General features: G+C 44.6%; 1 protein-coding gene across 7 annotated transcripts in view; it reads left to right on the forward strand.

Moving 5' to 3' along the window:
- OXTR (oxytocin receptor) overlaps positions 1–22,644 on the forward strand; it is a 118,704-nt gene that overhangs the window by 13,499 nt on the left and 82,561 nt on the right. For 4 of the 7 annotated variants that reach the window (XM_090022273.1, XM_090022279.1, XM_090022280.1 and 1 more), the window contains exons 2-4: positions 15,961–16,162; positions 17,694–18,260; positions 18,815–18,887. The gene's annotated coding sequence lies outside the window, so the exon portion shown is untranslated. Of the gene's footprint in view, positions 1–15,960; positions 18,888–22,644 lie in introns of all 7 variants that reach the window. The other 3 variants (XM_090022276.1, XM_090022275.1, XM_090022278.1) reach the window with 3 other exon arrangements.

Here is a 22,644-nt window from a genome sequence, read left to right on the forward strand (position 1 = left end):
TGTGGATTTATACTTTTCTTCTTATGCTTCCACTTTGAATCCTGTGTCCTATTGCTGCACCAAATATGAATGGAATCCTTAGTATCCATCTTCAGCAGAGGACACCTTCCTGAAGACGTCTCACAGGTCATGCCCTCAATAATTTTTCTTTAAGGTGATTTATTGCTTTGTAATAAGTAGCTCAGCTATACCATACTGTTTTATCTTGGACAGCAATGAATCAGAATGGCTACATCAGTCTTGAATACAACGTTTTTGTGTCCTTTTTCCTCCCCTACTATTTGCTAATGCCAATATTTTCTTTCACACGATAAAGCTGTAATGTCTTACAGAATCCCACAATCTCTCTAGTATTTTCCCCATTCTCATAAAAGAATAGGGAAAATGTCCAGAATACATAAAAGCACCATTTTACTCTCCTCTTCTGTACTGCTTGCCAAGACTGTAATCTACTGAGGGCTGGACAGGTTTCATGTTTTAATAACTGCTCCCGACTGGTTAAGAATTTTATCCATGTTCTTAATCTTTTTATCGTCTATTTTCATTCTCCCAACTAAGCCTGCTCATCTGTCTCATTCACTCTTTCAGACTGTAAGCTCTTTGGGTTGGAGCTATCACGTATCATTTGTATGACACTTTGCATAATAGGGCCATGGATATGGCTAACCACTGGGTTCTGCCACGATGTGAATATTACATCCTTATGGCAATAAGACATTTCTAACAGTCAGCTGAGATATATGTGAGAGGTAGGAGGGCAAAATGTATTTGAAGAAAGGTAAGTGCAAATGAGGGGTCTTCAATATCTATATTACTAATTTTGGTTTTTCCGTGAAAGCATGGGGATGACAGTCCATTTGAGCAAAGACATAGAAAGATCTTCATCAGATTGTCCTATCTATATAAAATCTGTGCTTATAAAAGCCCACCGAGTTGGTTCTCCAGCGTGATATTCTTTCAAGGAGATAGTATAGCATTCAAATCAATCCAGCTTCTGTACTGAGAATAATTATTACTACTTTCCCCTTTTCCACTATAATAATAGATTGGTTGTCTCTGAAGGGAGAATACAGTATAAGCTCCACTCAGTGTGTGCAGTATTTTAACTGCTACACAAAGATCCCTAGGAAAACCCTGAGAATGCTCATTTTAGGATGGTTAAGACCCTCTGCTCAATGTAGTACAATGAGATAATGTCTCCACGGGGCTCATCAGGCACTCTGGTAGTCATTTCACAGTCCATGCACTCTAGAAATAAAAGAAAATATTCCTCTTTCCCTGAGGCTCCAAATACTGCTATGAACTGCGTAGGAAACCTTTTCTCTTGACTATAATGGAGACATCTGCAGTAATAAAGCAACTTCATTAAAAATAATGTTGCCATCAAAATTATGGTTGGGGCAGAACATGCTGTTATAGAAACTGTCCACCTTGTTGTAACAGCTGGATCATCCGTAGGTAACAACATTTTTCAAAAGCTACTTTTGCATTATTAAATGGTTAATGTGACTTTTGATTAAAGCTGAGCAAATAATTCACAATGAATAATTTATTCAGTAAAATGTAGCCATTTTTTTCCCCTGCTTGCTAACCTTCCATTACCAGTTCATGATTAACTTGCATTTATTTGTTGTTCATATTTTCAGTGGATTCCCTTCACCCCCATCTCACACATTTTGCTCCGAGGGCTGACCTTAAAGCAGTTGACTCTGAGAATTCATTAATGGTACTCAAAAGCTGAGCTCTGCTGTATAGTTGTGGTTGGCTGCTTAAGTCATGGCACATTGTTTCTCTTTCCTAATTGGCTGAGAATACAAGTACAAACAGAGTGTCTTTCAGGTTTACAATTTTGTATAAAGATTCATTTTCTTTCCATAAAAGTGATGTGCTGATGATGCATACTTCCAAATTTGTTCTCAAGGGGAAAAAACGGGAGGTGCATGGATGTAGCCCAAGGTAAGTTAATTATCAAGTTTGAGAAGAACGTCACAGGAAATGGTTTTAGGTTTTGCCCAGCTCAGCTTTGCTACTATTGTGTGTTGTAAATGAAGATGTTAATAAATTACCAAACACCTTCACAATTATTATGAAGTATCACATGTACCTTGGAAAGCAGAGACCTCCTTCAGAGGTTTGCCCAGATCCTTTTAGGGGAGCTCACAACAATGCAGATACTCTCCTTCCTCTTAACATTTTATTAGAACTGCCTAAGGACATGAGAAATGTTATCTGCCTCAGTGCCAGTTTAACTGAGCCTCCATTTATGGGGCTGGATAGTGACCACTGGTTAGGTGTCACCGCAAATTTATACAGCAAATGCTTTAAAAAAGTTAAGACGAGAAACTCATCAAATCTTGTCCTAGTTTGTCCTACCTTCAGCGTTGTATATGCCTCATGTGAATCACTTTACTTAAGAGTAAAATGGGATTAAAACATGCTGGCTTCTCTTATTAAAATGTTTTGAGGTCTCTGGATGAAAATGCTACATCAGAAAGAAATGGTGTCACACTAATGTGGTTAGTATAAAACCAACACATGTGAGACCAGAATCATCTTAGGTTGTTCAGCTGGAGTAATTTGATTGGGCAAAATCAGTACCTTATTATCTCTGAGATCAAAATTACATCCTCCCATACTATAGTTTTCTAGCTGTGATGATAAAAATCGTTAATACAAATGTCATAGATTATGCACCACCAGTGAGAGCATAACCTTTTGTTGGAGTTAAATCTGCTTTCCTGTTAGGGGAGGATGGATTTAAATGTCTATCATATTTGTGCCAGGGCAAAATTGTGACCTTCTAGTTGCTTTTATTTATTTTTAAGAGAATGAATAACAGGCCAGGGGCCTATTTGTATTAGCATTTCCTCCAAGCTTTCTGTGGCAAGCTCTTCCAATTCCCAAATCAGCCTGTTTGGGTAGAAGATGAAAAGTTTTGCCATGTTCAGTTAACTTTTATTGCTTTCTGTCACACTCCACTGAATAGGTTGCAGTGGTGGAAAATGTAAACTGCGGGCAAGGGAGATAGGATGCATTTGGCATGATTCCCCTTCAGAACAAAGACAACCATCAACAGCAGAGCTCTTCAGGGAGTGTGCATGCCCAATAGATGCCCTGGGGGCAGATATGGCTCTTAAGGTATTGGAATCTGTACAGAAGTCCTCTGGTGTAGCAGCCATCTTACAATAGTCAGGACTGCACTATTTCTCCCTCTCAGTCAGGATAATGTGGCAGATGAGAGGGTCTCTTGCCTGCAAGGCATGCTGGGCTACTAGGGTATGAGAGCAGATTTGACACGGCACAGAAGAAAAAGGGCCAAGCAACACTGTGGACTGGGCAAAGGGAAGTCAGACACGAGGTCACGTGGGTTAAGTGGAGACGGTCGAAAAGCCCGAGGCTGAATTGATTCAATCTTCTCAGGTTAGTTTAAGCTGTATAGGTTGAACTGATAAGCAAGTGAACAGACATTCACTTTTGATTCTGGAAATGCAGCCAGCTGCCTGCAGTGGCCCAGGTCAGAAGCCGGGGGGCACTAGAACATGCCTCCCTGCTTGGCTACAGCAGACAGCTTGGTCCAAGGCTAGCCCGCCCGCCCTCTGAGGGGAGGTTTGCTGGGGAGGTGCGAAGCATCCTGGGATGCTGGGGGACTGTGAGTTAACTTGAATCTGGAGGGGATCTGGGACAAAAGTTCAATAAACCAATTTAACCTAAATTAGTTAAGTTATCTTAAACCAACTTTGGCCACTTAGAAAGTGGTTTATGTGCACTGAACTTCTGTTGTGTTACCAATATGAATTAGTTTCCGATCACTTACACTGGTTTATGTGTAATTTCTGTCCCTAGCCTTGATGCTCTGTTCATGTGTACTTCAAAGCTTTCCCCTTAACTTCTCCCTGCCACTTAGGATATTAATTACTTAAATCCCCACTAAGAACAGGTCCTAGTATCATATGGTAATACCTGATTCCAAACTCGGTGAAATCGATATGAATTTTTCTGTTGGTTTCATTGGGCCCAGGAGGCCTGTTTTTCACAGATGCCAAGCACCCTATGATTCCACTTGAGGTTAGAGGGGCAGCTGGCGCTCCCTGTCTCTGAACCTCAGATCCTTACAATCTATGGCTACCGCACATATTGTTTGCAGCCTTCTTGTCCATCCCAGCCCCCTGTTATGACAGAATTGTCAGTTAAATAAGGAGATAGCCTGTCAGATACTGCAGCGATGAAGGCCAAATGAGGGTCTAGATGGATCCGTGTAGCAATAATATCTTAGACTCTTTTTTCCTGTTTTCCAGTGAGCATTTTAAATGCCTAGCTTGATCTTTGCTCCCACACATGCAGCTCACTGCTATTAACATTGCATATCTGAATTACATGCCCCACTTTAATTTTCATTATCCTTTCTTATTCCTTCAGTTGGGATGAACAAATGGGAAATTTTGTGTTGAAATGGTGGGGGGGGGGTATTTTTATTTAGTCCCCTGCTAAATATCATCCCCTAAGTATCCTTAGGGGAGACAGCCTTTTCTTTGTCTCCAAAGGCAGTGAGTGCAAGTTTTCATATACAGGCAGTTCTCAGACTTACGACGCAATTGGTCCCTGAAAGACAGGTCACAAGTTGAAACATCATAACTTGGAACCAGTTTTCCCATAGGAACAATGTTATAAATGGGGGATTAGCTCCTTTACAACACTCGATACAGCTGTGTCCAGCTGGTAAGTCTATTGTGGTGGCAAGGGAGGGAAGGGTCATAGAGGGGGCAGATCAACACCACCTGCAGTGAGGAAGGGTGTGAGGCTGGGACAGGGGTTGGGGCAAGTGCTGCCCAGCTGGGGAGGGGCGGGTGTGGGACAGAGCCATGGCTTGTCTGGGGGGTGGGGGAGAGGAGAACAGCTCCTGCCACTGCACGCCACTTGCCCAGAGCCAGTGCAGTGGCTCTGTCTCATGCCCGTCCCGCCCCAACGGGGCGAGTGGCAGGAGGGCATAGCCCCCACTCCCAGCACCACTGCTGCCTGTCCAGTGTGGCCCAGTGCAGCCCCAGCCCTACCCACCCTGCCTTGCCCCGCGCCATGCAGATCCAGGGATACACACCCCACTCCCCATGCCCTCCCAGACAAGCGGCAGGAACAGCGGTGGGAGCCACCAGACGAGGAGCTCCTGGACAAACAGTGCACATCAGTGGGAGCCTCCCCCCACCCTCTCCCGTGACCCCGGCTCCGTCCCACCCTGCCCTGCCCCAGCCCCACTCCCTCCCTTACTGCAGGGGCTTTAATCTGCTCCCCACCCACACCCATCCCTTCCACCTCAACAGACTTACCAGCTGGACACAGCTGCATCGAGCATCGTAAAGGTGAAACCCGCCTCGGAACAGGGTGTCAATTTATAAACATCATAAGTGCCATTCGTCATAACTCAAAGTCATGAGTCGAGGGCTGCCTGTATAGTTATTTATTTATTCCGTTGTAATAAAAAGGGAAGCCGTAAATCAGCAGTGTGAGGCAGAGCTTCTGGGTGCATGCATCCTTCTTTGTGTGTGTGACTGTACCGCTGCAGGGAGCCGCTGTTGTTCTGGCCCCTAAGAGTTGAGCCTTGTCTTGGGAAATGTTGAACACCTCCAGCTGCCACTGAAATTGGACATAAGGGCCCTTGGCAACTCTCAGAATTGCCTAGTTTCATTGTGTTCCTGCTTTTTAATTTGTGCTATGGAAGCCAATGCTAATTAACTGTTAGGCTCTTTGCCTCACTGTATCAGGGAAAGATGCTGGGTGAGCCTTCAAACAACACGGGAGGATTTCAACTGCCTTTTAATCCTGGACCGCTCTGTTGGCTCCCTTCAAGATGCATAGTCTGTTCTCTGTTGCTTGATGGCTAGTGGAAGAGGTGCCCTTTTCTAAGGCTGTAGCACAACTTCTGTGGTCGATTGTGTTGCTCTGTTACGACTGAATCCTTCTTTCCTGCAGGGAAGCAGCCTTCTCTGAGTTTTCTCATGTTTTAGTGATCTGGAGTGATGAACCTGTCTTTGCAAATGTCAGTGGTCAAGCAAGAGTTACCTTTGTTTTAAAGGTGTACCCAAGCCTAGCAGCTGATTGGGCTGACATGGCTAAGGTACAGTGGTTTCTAAGCTGGTAGCATGTTGCCAGCATCCCGTCTAGTAACCTCTGACTCTCCAGCCTGAGTGACCTGGTTTGAATGACCAGGGAGCTCACACTTCTTGAGCCCTAACGAGACACCTTAATTGGGCTGCCACTGCACCTCAAGGCTACGTTTGTGTTGCCCATTATTATTCTAATCAGGAAACAATAATATATCTTGGGCTTTTCTGGCTGTGTGATTCAGGTAAGAATTGATGAATTTTTTATTTTAATCAGTCAAGAACTTTTCCATCTGCCCTCTCATCTACGTGAGCTCCAAACATAAAGCAAATGGCCTGCCGCTACCCAGAAACCACCTCCTGAAACTTATTCATCTCTGATTATAGGTAGCATCCTAGGGGTTGGGAAGATCGAAAATGAGCCTTAAAGAAGGAATCTTGGATAAAGTGTGATGGCTTCTGCACACATTAAAAAAAAGCTAATATTGAATAAATGTTCCTGGCATGTGGCTGCACATATTGAAAAGATCTGTCTACTGTGTAATAAGAAATGTGATCTCAGGAGGGATGTGATGTCTGTGGAGAAAATATCCTTGCCCTCTGCTGCAGCCGGCTACTGGCTCAATCTATAACTAGTAGCTAGGTCTGTGGCAGGCTACAGGCTGCAGCTAGACCTACTTTGCTTAGGAACTGGAATAAGACCAAAATGACCAGGCCTGCTTTTAAATAGTGTGGTGTAATGACAGCATCCCTTCCTAATGAATACAATATGGTACCAGCTCTCAAGTTAATCTGCGAAGCTCTAAAGAGATAGTTGGGTACTGAGAGTGGTGTGTGCTAATTGGGTGGAGCTTATCTGTCTCCAACATCACTGCACAGGCTTTTCTCTGCTTTGTGAGTTTGCACCCCAAGCGCTAGAGGTTGTGCTTCACTCCCATTGCTTTGTGAATGCTGCTGGATGCTCCATTTGCACCCAGCAGATAGGACACACGTGCTCTTCGGCCAAACTCTTCAGGTCCAGGCAAGTAGCATGTTCTTGCTGCCATCTTGCATGTTCCATCGAACATACCTACTGTGCTACTGGACATTCAAGTCGGATGAACTTGGATTCAGGTACAATTCTTCTCAATAGACAGCAAGTCCAGTTAGAAGTACCCCCTTTGCAAAGTGAATCCAGTGAGTTTTGCAAGGGTTCTACCCAAGAGCTGCAGAAACTTAATTTACTTGCAGATGCTTTTAGCCAAATTATCTGAAAACCAGACACTCTTTAATTTCTCAGCTAGGATCTAAGTTAAGGGCTATGAGCCTGATAAAACTGGCAGGTACTTTGCATTTCTTAGGATTAGGTTCTTTGTTTGGACTCCACAATACGTGAGAAATTTCCACCTGAAGCATAGGAGCATGGTGCTCTGCATGAAACACTACTGCCCTCCATCTCAGTCTGGATTGTGGTGGGTAAAAGACCTTCTCACTCCATGATTTTAGGGTCTTCAAGTGGTTAAACGTGTTTTTGATTTAGTTTGCCTTTCTCTGTTAGCTTTGCGTTAATGAGTCACACCTGCCAACTGAAAATACTGTGACTGGCTGTTTTGTTAATCTATCACTTTGACTTACTTCAGGAGCTATGTCATAAAGGACACCAGTTTGGGTTTACTCACCACATGTCATTGTCACATTTGGAGCTAATGCTGACACAATAGCTAAGAAACCTTCGGAAAAAGCTGTACATCTTTGTGATGCTAGGAGAAGGAGCATAGTGGATGAATTGAAAGCCTGCTCAAATAAACAGACACACAGGATTTAGCAAAGAGCTGCGTGGGCCAGATTCTCAGCTGCCATAAAATAGTGTTGTTGATTGGCTTCAGCCAGGTGGATATTACACCTATGGGTAGAGCTCACACCACACGTTGGAAGTTCACTTTTCAGTTCAATGAGTCTCAGGCCACTGATTTTTAATTGTATAATTTCTCATGTTATCTGAGGGGGAAAAAAGGAAGCATAATTAATAGGCAAGATCTTTTAGCTAGATCCAACCGCCCCGTTCAAGAGCGCAGTCCTCAGACATTATAAGTTGTGCCCGAAAGCTTGCAAAGAATACCTTTTTCCAACTATTTAGCTGGTCTAATAAAAGATATCACATCCACCCAAAGGACCTTGTCTGCCTACGTCCTTAGGCCAACATGCATACAAACGACAACCCTGATATTGCTGGTGCCCCTTATGCTTCCCCCCCCCCCCGCCACACACACGTAGCCCCTTGGCCGTGCTGGTGCCCCTCACTCCCCCCCTCCTGCAGTCTCCTCAGCCCTACCAGTGCCCCCTGCCCCCCCAGCCCTGCTGGAGGGGGCCCCCAGCTGCCAGGTCTATGGGGCCACGGATCCGGGTCTATAGCCCCCCGCCTCCAGCAGGAAGCAGCAGCTACTGCGGCAGAGCAGAGTCCAGCTCCTTCCCCGGTCGCTGCCTGCTGCAGGCTTGGGTGCAGGGGGCTGGCTCCCCGCTGCTGCATGCACTCCCAGGGGGACGGGGGGACCCGTGCCCCCCAGACCTGTGTGCGGGGCAGAGGTTGGGTGTGGGCTACCCACTGCAGGCTCGGGTTCTGCGCCGTACAGCTCTACCCCTGGGTCTCCGCAGCCCAGCGAGTGTGACCCAGTGCTTCGGGGAAGAGTGGGGTCATGCAGGGATCTCCTTGCTGCTGTGACTCTGTGCCACCCTAGTGAGGTGTCCCCTGTGCACCTGGCAGCAGTGAGGGGTACAATCCTGTGCCACCGTGCGTGCAGGGGACGCATTGCCAGTGCAAATCGGAGCTCGCAGTGGCAAGGAGATTCCTGTACATCTGCACTATTCCCTGCAGTGCTGGGTTGCACCTACTGGGCTGCAGAGGGCCCGGGGGGAAGACAGCAGGGCGGGGAGCCCATACCTGCAGTGGGCAGTCCACTTGCGCCCCATGCACAGATCATCTTGGAGTATGTGCAGTGATGGGGAGTCGGTCATTTCCCCCTCTCCCCCCACCAGATGAGCCACCTACTGTCCCATCGCACTCCCGGCTGGGGCCTGTGGTCGTGCAGTGCATCCCTGGGCCCCAAGCCACATGCACCACCTGGCTGGGCAGGTGCCCCAGCCCTGCCCAACTCACTGCCTCCCTCCCTATGGCGGCCTCAATCCCCCCCCGCCCCCACTTACCTGCAGGAATTGCTCTCCAGGCTGTCTAGGTCCAAGTGCATACGCGTGTACATGGCGCCCTTGCCTGACCGCCCTCCTCCCGCTCCTTCCCAGCCTCCTGCAGGCTGGACCTCTGCCAGCCTGCAGAGAACTCTTTGCAAAACTGCAAAATCTGTGGATTTTTCTGGTAAAACGAGAAATCCACATTTTCCTCCAGTAACGAGTAAAATCCACCATTTTCTCCTTTTCCCCCATGGGAAACGCAAAACCTTTATCCCTGATGATGAGTATCTGCAGCTCACCCTAAAGTTCATGTGAGCTGTGAATTCTCAGCAGTTCCCAGGAGAGGGGTTAATGGGATTTAGTCCTGAGAAAGGCCTGATGCACCACATATTTGAGCCCCTGGCTGTAACTGTAAGGTTCTGGGACAGCCAAATAATAGATAGCCCTCTGACCTATGACATGATTTCACCTCATTATTAGAGGCTCCTTCCAACAGAACCTTTGTGGGACAGGGGTAGATAATGACGACTGGTTCTCCTCCCAAGCAGACAAAAGTTGGATCTCCCTCTAGAAGCCAAGGGCTTGGCTAGCACTGAAGAGCACACATTATAGTTTTCCTACAACTGGCCCATGAAAAATCTATAGGGATTCATCAGGCTAATTATAGCCGCTTCCTAGTCTCTGATCGTGAGAGAAACCATCTTTCCCTGCTTGTATCCATTCAGAATAGCATTGCAGAGATCATGTCCCCAGTGAGTTGCTTTAACCATGTCTCTACTTCCCTCCCCTCCGGTGCTTAAGTATTACAAATAAGCTGTTGTAAACTTTAAGTCCCTTTGCCCACTATCTCTTCCTCATGTATAATCTACAATTCTGTATCCAGAGCTCAATTCCCACTTCCAGTGACAAGAGTCTCCATCACTCAGTTTATTAAACATTCAAGCAAGCACCTTCATCTCTCTTCCCCTGCTTCCTCTCCCCTGCCATCCTTCACATCTTTTCTAAAGGCTTTCCACATTGCTTACAAAAAACCCGAGACGATCAGACCACTGCTGAGACCACTGCTTACCATGTTGCCCAGTAACATTGTCCTGTTTCCTTCTACTCATTCCCTTGTCTGTGGCCATCCAATGTCTTGACAGATTAAAGGAGATGCAAAACAGTCAGTCAGTCAGTGGTGCTTGGCGGTGGTGTGGGAGAAGAGCCCCGTGCGTGAGCGGCAAGCCTTCCCAGAGTGGCCAAATGTCCACTCATCAGATGGAGGTTGAACTGCACACTGCTTCCTGGCTTGCCTCTGGGCCTCAGCCTGGGCTCTCTGATGGTTCTTCATAGTGTCCGCACCAGCCTTGACCCAACTTCTCCAGATTGAATGGTTGTGGGCAGTGTTCTCGCAGTTATCAGTGGGAATGCTGAATTTCTTGAGACCTTGCTTGGCCTTGTTGCTGTATCAGAGATTTCACCTGCCACTGTGTCAAAGGCAGTTCTTGAGCTGGCCGTAGACCTCAGCCTTCGGCAGACACTCTTGAGGCATGCACGCCACGTGTCCCAGCCAGGGAATCCTGCGAGCATCTGGTGTCGTATGCTTAGACCAGGGGCGGGCAAAATAGGGTCTGTGGGATGGATCTGGCCCACCAGGCAATTTCATCCGGCTCATGGGTGCTTACCAACTAATTGTACCCTGTTGATCCCACGCACCTCACTTCCACCCTCGTGGGTGGATGGGCCTGGCCCGGTGAGCATGCAGTTTCTGGGCAGAGCTGCTGCTGCCACTACTGCAACTGCTGGGGGATCTGCTCAGCCTCCCTGGTGTCGTCGTCACTCTGTGCAACAGGTATGGGAGTGGTGGGGGTGAGGGCAGGGAAGGGGGTAGCTGCAGCTGGATAGGAGCATGGAGCATGAGGTTGGGGCTGGTGGCAGCACGCAGCCTGTGCCCAGGGGGTGGTGGGATCGTGGAGCTCAGGTGGGCAGGGAGTGGGTGTGAGGAAGGATGGGGGTGTGTGGGAACCCGACACACATTGCCCCCAGGGTGCACAGCCTCCACCCCTGGTGGCAGCAGAAGGTAGTGGGTGCTTGGGGTGCTCAGGCACTGCTGCGCAGCGGCGCATGGCTTCGGCCAGCACTGCATATGGTGACAAGAAGTGCAGCAAGTGTGGCTTGTCTCTATTGCACAGGACTCCATGCGGTGTGAGTGCAGATCCTGGTACCCACTTGCCACTGGGGGAAGCCCTGCATGATGGGCATTCAGGCCACTGGCATGAACTTAATCTCATCTTGATCCGTCCCAGAAACATCTGCGATGTACTACATGCTCGAACAATGCATAGTGCTGATTGTGACATTAACCATGTCCTTGTCAGAGCCAAGCTCCAATTCTCCCTAAAAAAGATCCATCATGCAAAGCCAAAAAACAAAGCTCACCGCAACATTCATTAACAAGAAGGACTCTGACACTTGTGCAAAGTTTCAATGTGTACACGAAGGTGTTTCTGAAAATGATCAACTCGAGTCCCCTAATTCTGACACCTTGTGGGAAAATTTCAAGAACGAGACACCAGCTACTGCCAAGGATGTCTTTAGAACAACAGAATAAAAACAACCTAACTGGTTTGCAACATCTGAATATCTGCTGCTCCCACTCATAGAAAAGAAAAAGCAAGCTCGCCTAACTCTACTTCAACAAGTCCAGAATTCTCAAGCTCAAAGAGGCCAAGGCTGTGGTCCAGAAAGCCACCAGAAAGTGTGTCCGAAATATTGGCAAGACCTGTGCGAAAAGATTCAGATCTGCTTTCAAAGAGAGGACCTTTGTGGTAGCTATGATGGAATCAGACGCACTTGGTCCGACTTGTAAAAAGACTGCAAACCTGAAAGCGAAAGATGGTCCCATCCTGATAGACAAGCGAGAACAACTTGACTGATGAACTGAGTATTACAAAGAACTCTACTCAAAGGATGCCATTATCTGTGATACTGCCTTAGCTGCCATTCCCCAGCTTCCAACAATAAAGGAGCTGGACCAAACACCAGCTTTCAAAGATGTCGTAGAGAAAGCTATCAAAGAGCTTGCTCCTGGGAAAGCAGTGGGCAACAATCAGATACCTCTGGAGATGCTAAAGGCAGGGGGGGAGAAAGCTTGCAAGTGACACCCATGCACTTCTCTGTGCCCGCTGGGAAGAAGATCACATACCCCAGGATCTGAAAGATGCAAAGATAATTACTGTATACAAAAATAAGAAAAAAGGAACAGAGGAGACTCTGCACCAAGTGCTGTGGGATATCTCTGCTCAGCGTGGTTGGCAAGGTGCTTGCAAGGGTCTTGCTGAAAAGGCTCCAAGCCCTTGCTGAGGGAATCTACCCTGAGAGCTAGTGTGGGTTCAGAGCTGGATGCTCCACATGTCCTTCACAGTGCATCTGTTGCAAGAAAGAAGCCCTGAACAGCAGGCACCTCTCTGTGTAGCATTCGTTGACCTACAAAAGGCCTTTGACATGGTTAGCAGAAATGGCATCTACAAGAGCCTGTCGAAAATTAGCTGTCTACAAAAGGTGCTCTCCCTATTCACGGAGCTCCCTTGTCACAGACTGAAGTAATGACTGTCTTTTTGCTCTGTATTTGTACAGTGTCTAGTACCATTAGGCTTCTGAGTAGTAACTGATTTGGGTAGTATAAAGGAGTAATAATTAGTATTATTATAATAGAAGGGCTGTTGCCCTGTGCCAGCGTCCATTGGGAGAAAATGATTTCATTAAATATTTGGCACAACACAAACATCAGCGGAAGGGAGAGTTGGCACAGGGATATTGCCACTTGCTTTGGCTTTGCATCTGCATTAAGAGAATGGCACCATTGTCACAATGCACCACTCTGTTCCAATGACATCTCTTTAATAAGACATTTCATATTTTTCTTTTGTAAATACTTAAGGGGTGTACTGGACTTGGCAGCTCTTGTTTTAACAATGTCTCTGTGGTAGAATTCCAATAATTTTCCTCGATTTATTTCTCATGCATTTAAGGACACTGTGGTCGTCCAACAAGAAACCTAATGGCGTTTATAATAAGCAGCAACAGAGGAGCCATTAAAAAATGCAAAGCAGTGAAATACATAAGAAAAATATAATGCGAGTAAGAACATTTTTGTGAAGCCAGGAGGGAGAATTGGCTCTCTTGTTTCCAGGTGTAAAATGCACTTTGGGGGGAAAGATGAACCACTGAAATCTCATGCGAGCTAAATTTTGAAAGCATAAGGGTGACTTGTTTGGTGCCTAGGTCTTCTCCTGAGTCTCAACACAAGGCTGAATTTCCATGAGGAGACCAAAAGCAATGATGCTGAGATTCAGAAAGAGGAAAGAGTAAGGGTGTGAGTGACAAAGCAGAAACTGAGCACAGAGCAATGTATGCAAACCAACTCCTGCAAATAAGTGTGGCCTGAATCATGAAGAGGCTTCAGGAACTAAAGCAGCATGATTTGAAATGTCTGAGTCTTCCAAGAGGCACGTCAGATAGCTCAGTTATGGGGGTAATGTATTCATGAAGACTTCGGCTGTCTGTCTGTTAAACTGACAGACCAAAATCTATTTCTTATTACAGAAACTGCCATTGCTGTGTGTCCATGGAAAACTGGAACTGTGCTCTCAAGTGTTATGCTTTTTGGTTTGAAAGTGCAATTAGCTGACATCAGAGAACCTGCCACCTACCCTAGCTGGCAATATAGTTTCATTTGATTTTCCCGACATAATCCTATGCTATAAAAGTCTGGTTATTTAAACACAGAAGAATGATCACAGGCAAACACTAGGGATCTAATCATACTGGGCCTTATTTCTCCCTTCCCTAATGACTTGCCTAGTCATTGACTTGATGCAAATATGGATTAATTGCTTCCCACCACCCATGGACCAGTGACTACCATCAAGCTCTGTCACACAAATCCCTGCCCAAAGCCCAGTGAGAGAAGCATTGTCAGGTAATTAAATGCAGTTGGAATCTAGCCAAATTAGACTGACAGGATCACCAGGCAGAAGTGTCAATGACATTGCAATGGTGACTGCCGTTGGGTCAGTCTGGAACAACTGGGAATAATGGTCTGCTTCATCGAGGACCTACGACTCTGGACAGCTCTTATGTCTCATTCACTGGCATTCTTCTGAGCACAGCTAACGACTTTTTAAAATATCATTTTTCCAGGTTATGTTGCTTATTGCAAAGGTGGTTTAACATTATTGGGGTTGCTGGTAGTGTCTCCCACTGCTGCATTTATTCAGGGACAACGCCTTTTTCTGAATGATGTTAGGGTCTGTTAAAGCTCTAGATGCCACTGACCATATATGAAAATTAGGTATTATTATTATATGCATGCCCATATCTATCTATCTGTCTATTTATCTATCTATCTAGCTATCTATGTATGTATGAGAATTATTATATCCATATATATATATGGAGATATATATATATATATATGGATATATGGAGATATATGGATATACGGATATATATATATATATAGATAGATAGATAGATAGATATATGGATATAATAATTGTCATACAACCATCTCTAAATAATAAAGATACGAAATAGGAGGCTTGCTTTTTCTTCCCACAAAGTTCAAGTGATGTGATTATTTGTATTATATATATATATATATATATATATAAAAAACTTGAACTTTGTGGGTTGAACTTTGTGGGAGGAAAGAGCGAGCCTCCTATTTCATATCTTTATTACTTAGAGGTGGTTGTATGACAATAGCCAGGACAAAGCTTTGCTTCTCTGGGTGTTTTTCATCCTTTTTTGTTTGTTTAATTCTGGTTGAAGAAAAGAAATGGGGAGTGCTTATTTGGTCCCATTGACAAGAATGGATGAAATCAGGATATCTATTTTAGTATAAGGATTGGGGGGGAAATGACTTAAATTAATTTTGTATAGCTGTAAATTCAAATGCGTAGCATTTACTGATTATTTTCCTGCTTAGGGATAATATGTTTTTCCATTAAAATGTCTCTCTTATTGTTATCTTTTTTTTACCATTTAACGGAGAGATTCAGGGTGAAGTTTGCCACCATTCAGAAGTCACACAATGCCTACACACCACTTAAGCTGTTTTCTATAGTAAACTCTGGCACGTCAAATCCTACGAGGAGCACTGATGTGGGGTTTGACTGCATAAGCCTTGTGCTAACCATCTGCATAGACATCAGCTGCTCACAGAAAAGACATCTACCAGTTTGTTAACAGGTCCTAATTCTGTTGCAGTGGAAATCCTTACTTCACTGGGAGGAGGACCAAACCCTTGGTCTTTATGGCAGACATTTAGTATGTTTGCAGCTGTTTGTTCACAGAGCCTCTCATGAACAAATTACAATTACAAATTACTCTTTTTTTTTTTTGCTAACTTACAATTTGACAGTAGGGGCTCATTAATATTTGCTGCTAGATACGGGCAATCAAGAGCTCATAAAATTGTCATTAAGTTGTTTACTGCCACTTTAATACATCTTGCTAAATTTCTGTTTTCCAGTGTTTACTGGAGCTGCTGTCTCTAATGACTCTGTTGTATATTCTAGCCCACAGAGACAGCTGCCTAGGCAGTGACGGAGATGACGAACTTTTCTCAAGGCTTAGTGATGGGCTTTGAGCAATTATGCTGGTAAATGAAGAAACATTTATAAAACTGAAGACAAGCGTTTTTTTGTCTGTGTTCTTTCAGTGCCTGGAAGACCTTATCCGTGGGCATGAGAGCTTTCGAGACGTGGATCCACTTCTGCTGCCTGTGCAAGCCTGTATTTTATAGTGTAATAACACCGTGTCCAATCGTGACCGCTGCCATACTGATTAAATAAGGGATCAAGCAATCTTCTCAACTCAGATGAACCAGTCAGATTCTCCTGTAATGTGAAGTAACAACATTGGTATGAATGGAGCTGTACTGATTTACACCAGCTAATGATCTGATTCAGTTTGGCTTATTTTAAACGGGTGGTTGACTTAGCAGCTGTATCTGCAATGATTAAATTGGGGACAGCTGAGAAATTCAGTTTTGGCTGAGGAATGAATTAAAGCAGTTAAGGCAGGCAAAGTAGTTAAGAAATCTACATCTCTTGTAGATGTTCATAGTCTACAGACTGTAAAACTAAATGTGAAATGTGAAAATCCTTTCCCCCGCCCACCCCCACTTCATTTCAAGACAATGTTTGGAGACTTCTAAAGCAGTTGATCTGTATTATAAAACAGTAAAATAATTGTTTTGAAACCTCATTTTAAATTAATCTAACCGTCTTCGAATGGCTTTGACAGACAATAGGAATCTCACCATGCCAGTCTCAGTAGAAAAACATTTTTTGACATAAATTTAATAATATAGGCCTATCATACCTTTGGGGCTGTAGAAATAATTATTAGTAATAATAGCTATTACTTTATGTGAAAGGGATGCTGTCGAGTCAAATATAAGTTGTCTTATAAAAATTAAACTTTCACTGTACCACAACTAAGAAAAATATTTCCAGGATTTATATTTTAATTCCAATAAATCCTTCTCTGTACTGTTTGCAGATCAAAGGTTGTGGCAATATGTAGGTGGCCGAGAACCTGAAATGAACTTGCATAGGGACTAAGGTGACACTGGACACGGTCTGTTTTCATGTACTAGTTGAGAGAAAGGCAATTTAAAAAAACAGTTGTCTAATAGAAAGCAAATTTGATTGCTGTAGCCTCTTGTTTTAGTAATCTAAAGAATGGTATGTACACCAAAAAATGCTGGTATGTGTATTTTTAGAACTACATTGCTTATAATTATGGCATTGCTTTTTAAATGATTGTACACATGAATGGGAAATTGAGTGCACTTTTGTTTAAAAAAAAAAGTATGAAGACCCCATTACCAAACACAAAAGTATGCCTGATGAGATAAAAGCACTCTGGGACTAAGCAGAAGGCCCACAGAGGCCAGTTTTTCCAAAGGGATGATCAGTAATATCTGAAAATTAGGTCTCCTTAAGGTGCATCAAGCTGACTAACCAGGCTCACTTATGTCTCTAACATTTGAACTTGGTATCCCAAGCTGGATTTCAGGCTAGACTCTAATTTCTTGTTCTCCTTTAGCTATGTAACTTCTTGCATTCATCCCCTCCTATCTTCCTCCTGCCTCCCAAGTAACCTGCCCTTTGTTGTTAAATACGAGGCTGATGAGTTACCTTTGAAGCAATTACCTTTCATCGGAGGTGACCTGAAATGCAGGGCTTACATCTTGGCAACAGGACGCCTACTAAGGATACCATTCCTCGTGGTAGGTCTTGAGCTTGTTCCCTGAGGCAGTCTCTTGAGAAAGTCAGTGCCATGGTCTCATAAAAAAGAGTACTTTCATATGATGATGATGATGACTCTAATGACCAATAACAGTATCAGTATTACAGTTCTATATGTTGCCTTTTTAAACCATAGGGGTCAGTACAAAAGTAGCACAACCCACAACCTGTGCTGACTTCAGCCCTCACCACCTACAGCTGATACATTTTGAGCAAAACCAGATCGCCATTTAAGAGTACACAACAGCTGTATGTTACAGATGGACAGGATGGGGAGTTGAACCTTTGACAGTTGAGGCTACATCCAGAATTTAGTTTGGCAGAGTGCAATTATCCAGGCTACAATTTGGCACGGGCATGCTGCTGAATTCTTGCTTCATATGATGTGGGAACGTCAAAGATAATCACAACAAGTCAGGACTCCCTTTTTATGTCTCATTTGAAAATACCGCTAAGTGACAAAACTGAAGGGAACAATAGGCAACATAAAGGATGGTTTACTTTGGAAAGCAATAACAAATTTCTGAAAAGACAACACAGAATAAACGAACTGAAGTGGAGTGAAGCTGGATGCAACACCAAAGAAACAGGCAAGTGAAAGATGAATAAGTAAGGAAGAGATGCAGGGATAGTTGGAAAGGAACACACTTAAAAGATTCACTTTATAAGAAGCAATGGACCACTCAATTCGCCCTCATACATGGTAAGTGGATTTTAACTCGTGAAAGAGTTACCAGAGTTTTGTTCCACATGTACGCTTGCCACAAAGCAGCTGCCATGTAGTAACACCCTCCCTCCTTATCCTGCAGTCTGTTGTTCACATGCCTGTACCCTTACTCTACTTCCCATCTTCTAAGCTTGCTAGAAGACTGTTTTTCCACCCACCAGTGCGTTTTAATTGTAATGCATTGTGAAAGAGATTAATCAAAGGTCCAGAAAGCTTGGGTTGTAGCCATATTTTTCAACTTCCTTTATGTTTCAGTTAAAATAATAAACAATCCTTAATTTGATTGCACAGAACAGAGCCTCCTGGGCTTGTGGTTTGCTATTCTGGGCAAGGGTTAGTATTTTGGCTCTGAGAAGACCAAGGGGAGGATTACTGTGGGAACTGGCTCACAAAAGTGACAGTGCATTTTTTGACCTTGCGAACCTGCTCCTGCATGGCTCTGACCATCTCCTGAGAGCATTCTGCTTCCTGGGGCTCATAGGAGTCACTTGTATCTTGAAGAACTAGGCGCTAAGGCGATATGTTTCCAGTTTGTTTTTCACAGTGCCCAGAAGTACCCGCTCAGCAGCTGCGCAGCCCGAAAGCAAAGAGGAGCACTGAGAGGTAAGGGCAGTCTGCCCTCCATGGCTCTCTCTTGACGGTCCATGATGATCCTTTAATTTCTCAGCTGATTCTGTCTATGGAGATGATGATTTCTGGTGCTGTCCATACCTGTTCCCTAGACCATAGTTTCTCAACCTGTGGTACGCCTTACCCTGGGGGTACGTGAGACACAGGCAGGGGGTACGTGGGTACTCCAACACTCCTTCTCGCCCTCTTTTCCTCTCTCACTTGCCCCTTCCTCCTCTCAAAACTATGGCAAAAAAATTGGTGCACTGCACATTGCGTGGTGCTTTAAATTCCCCAGTAATAATTTGGTTCAACCCTTCTAGCTTTGGCCAACATCGCCTCTAGCCCAGGTACATACTTGAGTTGTGCACCCCTGGTGTAAAAGGTGGCAACCCTACCCACACCAGATCAGACATCTGTCATATCATGGCCTTATATACACAGCCCATCTTCCAAAATCTGGCACACATTAGTCTGTAAATATAAAATCCCCTTGAAAATTGAGTGTTGGGGTACTTATTGAAATGTTCAGAAGTTAAGGGGTACTTGCTACGTAAAAGGTTGAAAAACACTGCCCTAGAAACTGGTCTGGTATCACTAACTCCTGTAGCTCACATGTACATGTTCATGGCTACCCAAAATCTTACAGCTGTGGAAATGCCCTCACACTGAACAGACTTTTTTGTATGTCCAAAATAACCCTCATTATGCTACTGGGAATATGAAAATGTGGCATAATGGAGTGGGAATGGAGTATTTATCTTAGCTCTACCTTTCTGTGCTTTCTGCTTAGATAAATTAGAGCCTCAGACATGTTCATCTATTGTTTATACTCATAATAATTTTCTGCCCAAGTTGGAAATTGCAGTTGACACCTGGCAAGATCTGTTTTTAAAATACTGGACTGCTTCAAATACCATTTGCAATACCAATTTAGGATGAATGTTTGGGATCATGCTTACTAAATGTGACTCTTGAATTTGAATGGCTGGAAGGTTATCGTTGCTTTGCTTTACACCAGAGGTGATATTGTAAGTGGATCTTTTTTGATAGGAATGGTAAAATGCTGAAATGTCCTCAGCAAGGAGAAGTTGGCACTTTAAACACAGGCACCTCTATAGCACAGGTAGTGGAAGAGAATGACAAGGCGGACTGGGAGGGATAAGGAAAAGGAGACTTTTTCAATCATTTTGATTTTAGTCATTGCATGAGTTATGCAGGAAAATGATCTATAATGGGACCTATCATGAAGCAAAGTAGGTTGTGAGTTTAATATGAAATACCTATTCCATACAGACTCTTGCATGTGAACACTTATTTTTCAATGAGCATATGAACATTACTGTGTCTTGTGTATCAGTGTCCCCATACCTAAACACAGTGGCACTTGAACTAAAGCTTGTTCGATGAGCTTTAGTTCAAGCGCCCCTGCCACCATTTTTAAGCATGGGAGTGCTGATACATGAGATGCAGGAAGCTGCTGGAGTGTGGTAATTGTCACACTCCATCAGACTCGATTAATCTGTCTATAGATTAATCGAGTCTGCTATGCTGGCATTCCAGTACATGGGAGCAGCCTCTGCACTTGTGTATAGGCACCCAGAGGTACTAAATTTAATGTGCAGTAGCAAAAGCACATTAATGCATGTGTAGCTGTACCTAATGGGTACTTTACTAGAGCTGCTCTTCACCTTAGGCAAACATGGAGATCTCCCTTTTCTCCTTTGCTTTGTCCAACACTGTCACTTCCCTTATCCTGTGACCTTGGATAAGGATGAACCCTGACATTATCATGCTGGGCTGGCCCACATGCTACTGTATCATCTCCTCCTTTCAAAATGGCTGCCAAATGAAGGAAAGGGAGAAAAAGGGTACTTCTCTGATTAACTCACTGGATTAGAACTAATGGAGACAGAGTTCCATTCCTGCTGCTGTTACTGACTTTCTGAGGTCCCTTCCAGCCCTAATGTCTATGAAATCTATGAAAGTCATGTAGTGGTGGTCTTCACTAGTGGCTGAGTGTTGTCACCAGGCCCCACTTGCTTCTCAAGCCAGTTGCACATACCTGCATGTGCCTGCTAACACCCTTCAAGATCAGATGTACACCAGGACATCTCTGGACTTGTCCCCAGTGACTGTTCTCACATGGATTGGCCATTGATAAACTATCCTGAATGGTGTCACCAACTGACCTGAGTTTGCTCTTTGGCAGTGATCAGACTTGTGCATCAGAAATATGGTGCATGAAACCCTACAGATGCTGACTTCCTACCACAATCATATGCTAATTCAGAACATCAGGGTCTAGCCTAAAGTTTACACCATATAATTCCTATATTCCACCCAAACTCTCATCTTTTGTATTAGAACCCTGGGTAAAATTATCCATATGAATGCCCAAATTAAAAAATCTGGTTGGTTGGCTAGCATTGACTTTAATCATTGTCCAAACTATTATCTAAGAATGTCTCGTCACCTTATAGGTCTGCTTTGGTGTGGTTGCCACACAGTGGGTGCGTCTACATAAGATGCAATCTGTGTAGTAGCCTAATAACACTGTACAGTACTGTACTGGGCAAAACCTGTGTTAATACACTACCGCACAGTAGTATTAGGATACTGCAGAGCTGACGTCTGTAAAAACCTGTACACTGGTGTACTGCATGGTAGCGCTAGTTATGTGCATTGATTTGGTTATCCAAGTGTAACTTAGGTAGTACCCAGTTTTGTACTCCTCTCTCTAATCAAAGGGAAAGGTTAGCAGGGCAAGTGCGCTGTGGGGGAAACTGCTGACTGTACACAGTTTCTCTCCTTCCCCTATAAAGCCAAGCCAGGACACTGTGAACTTAACTATATACAAATTTATTAATACAATAAACCATAGGAAGGAATAGATATAATATAAGTGTGTGTGTGTGTGTGTGTGTATAAAAATACACAAAACAGAACTACATGCAGTGTATATCCTTTACCGCTACTCAGGATACAGGTAAGTAATATAAAAGAGCCAGTATAAGGGTTTCAATAAAGACCATACAATCTTAAACTCTATTAAAATACAAACTACAAAACATAAGGTGCTAATTAAAAAAATATAAGGCTCGTGGACATCAAAATACAATCTCATACTGTAACTGACCCCAAGGAACAGCCCTGGCTGTCCTGGAGCAGTAGCTGTGCTCCAGTGATCGGGGGAAGGGTAAGATCCCTAGTGCCCTTCGGGTCCTCCATAGCCAGTGAAAGTAACCTCCAAACCCAGGAAGTCCTCCTTCTGGGCTGGCCCAACATGCCACTGCCACATGTAGCTCTGCTGCCCCCATGCCCTGCCCCTAAACATACACCCCCCCACACCCTCACACACGTGCTGCCCTCCACACCCTCACACACCCCACATGCACACCTAACCCCCGCGCCCTTCCACATCCCACCATACTCACACCTTTTACATCTCCCCACACTCCTGGCCCCTGCACATACCCTCCTCTTCCCTGCACACACAATATATAAGTAAGTCTCACTGACCTGGGAAAATTCCTCTCCCCTGTGGGAATTCCCTTCTCCGAGGCCCCAGCTGCCTAGGGCTTTCTCAGGGCTGCTGGTCCACTCAGGGCCCTGTGCACCATCATGTGCACCGAGGTTTCTGCCTTTTGCTTGGTGTTGGAGACCTCAGCTGCCTTGTGTGGCTCTGGGCTCTCAGTCCACACTTGGACTCTCCATGAAACACTTTTTTTGCACTGAGTGCCTGGCCTCA

This window comes from Crocodylus siamensis, chromosome 11, assembly GCF_052110815.1.
Source record: "Crocodylus siamensis isolate JL-2025a chromosome 11, ASM5211081v1, whole genome shotgun sequence".
In the NCBI taxonomy this organism is placed as follows: Eukaryota; Metazoa; Chordata; order Crocodylia; family Crocodylidae; genus Crocodylus; species Crocodylus siamensis.